Consider the following 4,009-nt stretch of genomic DNA (forward strand, 5'->3'; position numbering starts at 1 on the left):
AGCTGTGCTCCAAATGTAGCAGTTCACTAGTTTCTTTCTCAGATTTAAGTCCAATTTGCTGGTAAAAAGATTCTTCAAAATTTAAAATTAACTTTTAGTATTTCTTCATTATGAAGCATAATATTCAAGAATTTTGAGTTTCTCAATCCACTTTGGAATTTTCAGAATGGCACTTCAATTCTTGCTTTTTTAGAATTGGTAATGAAGCACCTTGACTTGGCCACAACCACTTCCTTCCAAACCTGTCCAGTTCTTTATTCAGCAGTCATCCTTCCATTTGATGCTGTATAGTCTAAATACTGATGTCATGTATCAAAGTCCTTGTGATAGTCGTCAAGGACTTCCCCCTTTTATTTAACCCACAGTTTCTTTTATGTATTTATTTATTTATAGTTTATTTAACAGTGCTTTGAATAGCTCTGATTATGTAATAATGTTATATAATGTTGTGTACTTAGTGGACAGAAGGAGCTATAGCCTAATTTGAGGTAGTGTTCCATTATTTGCCTAAAGGAACTGAGAGAAACTGTAGAAAAAGCCAGGACAGCTGGTCTTCAGGCTGATATTGAATTTTGGAGCTACCTTGTATGAAGCAGGAGTGCTAACTACACTTCATTTGGTCCAAAAGTTCATTTCTTTGTTTGCAGTAGCATACGTATAGGTACTTTATTTTGACAAATTCAAATAGTGTGCCATTGGGTTAAGATGTACCTTTTATTGTGAACCACGTTTTGACACAAAATGGTTATCATTTTGTATTTTCCAGACACAGTGTTTGCCTTTCAACGTAATTTAGTCATCAGTGAATAGGAACCTGCATTCAAGCACAGAACAAATTATTTTCAGAGCTTGTAATCTTATTCACCAGATTGCATGTGTGCCAATATAGTATTCCAGTTTTAATTTCTAAAATTTAGCATTGAAGGTGTGCAGTATGCATAATGATGAACTCTCATTAATATGTGGATTTTGGGTCTACACTGATCAGTTTATGGCTTTCTTCCAAAAGTAACAACCTTTGTTGTTATGCATAAATGCACCTTAGAAGTTACTCTGTTATGTGCTACTAGTGTACCTTTTTTTGTCCTTACCAAGTTAGTTTTTCTTCTTGTGATTAACAAAATTTAATGATACATGTTTCTATTTGACCATGACAAGCATGTTCAGCATAAGTTATGAAAATAAGAATTGTAGCATTCTTGAATGAAACATTTGTTTTTTCCTCTGCTCCTTCATTTAGTTTATACTTTCTTTCATATTATGTTATGTGAGTGCTTACTGTATAGTCGTTTTGTTTCATACAAGACGTAAACAGAATTGCAAAAGAGAACAGGATGTCAGAAGTGGGTGCATTTTGAATACAAGTTTGTTCAGATGCAACCAATCTGTGGCACTGCTAGCAAATACACACCAACAGTCAGCTATGAGCTGTGTAACAGCACAAGTACATTAAAGCAAATGGGCATAATGTGATACATTTAAATGATGGCATTCCAGGTATAGAGTCTGCCCTAATAGGACCATTGAGTTATTATTTAGTTGCCTCAGTGAACCAATATCTTTTGAACAGCCCTCATACGTATATTATTCTTTAAATCCATTTTAATATATGATGGTTTTGTATTATGAAGATAAATGTTATATTAAATATTCATTTCATTTGTGGCTCCTGTCTGAACATTTGTCTGAAACTTCCCTCAGCCTTCTTAGTATTTGGAGAGATAAAGAATCGCTATAGAAAGTTGTAGCCATCTGTTTTGACTGGAACTCAGTTTTCCTCACATATTGCAGTGAGTACTAAAAGTACCGGCTGACATTAATAAAAATGTATTCATATTCAAGTCTTTACATATAACTGAACAGCTAATCTAATATTTGCTCAGATATTGCAAATGTAACTAAGAAGTTGGAAAATGTATATATAGTGTAACAATTATGACAAGTTTGCTGTATCATTTTCAAGTTTTTTTTTGGTTTTTTGCATGCTAACTTTTCATTCTCTCTTATAAATAGCATAAAACAGGTGGGGACAGAGTTAAAAGGATTGATGGACATGGACCCCTTTTGTTATCTCAAAAACTGTAAACATGTGTTGCCACAAGCATCCAGAATTCCAGGTGCTTTCCTTTACAATACAGTTGTGTCTGTGGCATTCATGTATTCTGTGTACTATGCTCAGTTATAGAAATTGTGGCAATGGGAATAGAAGTTAAAGACCTACATATTAGGAAAGACGTTCTGTGCGTATTTGTTTATTTATACATAATCCTGAAAGTCTCATTTGTGGATTTTTTTTCCATTATTTGCTTCCTGTGTTGACCAATTAATTTTGAAAATCTGAAGAACTATATTACGCTCTTAGGCATGAAGGATATAGTAATGATACTGAGAACATATGCAAAATAGTACCTAGGAATTATAGTTATGCATGCAGTGATCATTATGGAGAGAATATATGTACCCATCTGCATAAACATCACATCACAAAACATCCTGGTATCCAGGAATGTCTAAGCTCTCATGGGTTCTCATAGAAAATATGATATATGAACATTTTTTTCTGTGTGTCATAAAGATGGTGAGCAAAAGCTACCATTAGCCTTTGCTAAGTTACTTTCATCTGTCCTGACATAAAATCCATTGAGCACTTCTAGTAGTTTGTAGCTCTCAGTGGTCTCGATAAGTTTAATTTGATACTTCCTCTATTCAGGTCAACAGCAGAGTTCAGGTTTCTATTTTTAAACCAGAAAAATAACTATCTTTTGTGATGTAGAAATTCCAGTTTAATTTCCTGTAGTTCCCACACCATAATGTTTTTTAGACTTTGTTTATTAAACCTCCACCGTTTATTTATATAGCAGTGTTTTTATTATGCAGAAAAAACAGGAAGAGAACACCTCATGTTTATGTTCCTTGAGAAAAAATTATTCTTTGTGCTTGATTTCAAAGTAGGATATTTAGTATAGCTGGAGTTCTTTGTGTATATAATTGAAATTACCATAATTTGGAGAAAGGAATATTATTGTTTTGTCCCTTTTCATTGATATAAACAAACAAAAATCATTACCGGTTCAGTCATAGTGGCATACAATTCTCTTGTATAAGTGGTCGTACTTGTTACAGAAATAAGTGGTCATACTTGTTACAGAACATCTCAGGTCTCCACTTCTAGATCAAACATTTGAAACTGTAAATGTGTTTGATGTTCGATTGCTGAAGCATCATATTTTCATAAATTGCCATGTCAGAACTGTTTAATGTTTGTTTTCATCCACATGAAGCACTGAATGAGCAAATAGTGAGGCAACTCATGTGTATGAAGTAAAATTATAATGTAGGGCAAAAGCCGTAGTCTGTACATTGCAAATGGTGGCTGATAGTTTGTCCAAAGTGTTTGACTAGTTATTCCATTAAAAAATAGCATATAGTAAAGGAAACAAACATGTATTTAAAATAACTATACAGTTATATAGTAGGCGGACAAGGTAAGTGCAGTTGTAAAATTAATAATGTATCCATATCACAGAAACAAAATAAAGTAGCCAGTATGTGATAGATAACTATTGTATAATCTTATATTTAAGCATCCTGTTGCACTCTACACGATAAATGATANTTGGAATAACAGGTTTGAATGTTAAGTATTTCCTCGTCTTGGATTTTACTGTAATAAAATCTGTTACTTACAAATGTTTCCATATGTGCTGCTACCTGATCATGATTTTAATACTTAAAGCAGTATTATCCTGTCTATAAAGGCAATAAGAAATTGTTTGATGTTACAGACTTAGCATAAAAATAGAATACATTTTCGCTATGTAAATATTATCAAATTCTGTTATTATGATGAGATTATTGTCTGTGTTGATTAAATCAGTGCCATTAATTTTGTTCAAGATGTAAATACCAACACTGTTTCCATAATATGACCATAGAATTTTTTAAATTATACCTGTGAAAAAATAACTGCTAATAATGTATTATTTTGAACTCTTATGTACATAATGAG

The 4,009-nt window shown here is 32.6% G+C and overlaps 1 protein-coding gene across 2 annotated transcripts in view; it reads left to right on the forward strand.

The window, feature by feature from the left end:
• The window catches only part of LOC111861705 (lysophospholipid acyltransferase 5), a 55,440-nt gene extending 51,834 nt beyond the window's left edge, over window positions 1–3,606 (forward strand). For both annotated transcript variants that reach the window (XR_002842295.2, XM_033750431.1), the window contains one exon: window positions 767–3,606. The gene's annotated coding sequence lies outside the window, so the exon portion shown is untranslated. The remainder of the gene's footprint in view (window positions 1–766) is intronic.
• Window positions 3,607–4,009: the final 403 nt, after the last annotated feature.

The sequence above is a fragment of the Cryptotermes secundus genome, unplaced genomic scaffold (assembly GCF_002891405.2).
Source record: "Cryptotermes secundus unplaced genomic scaffold, Csec_1.0 scaffold235, whole genome shotgun sequence".
Classification (NCBI taxonomy): domain Eukaryota; kingdom Metazoa; phylum Arthropoda; class Insecta; order Blattodea; family Kalotermitidae; genus Cryptotermes; species Cryptotermes secundus.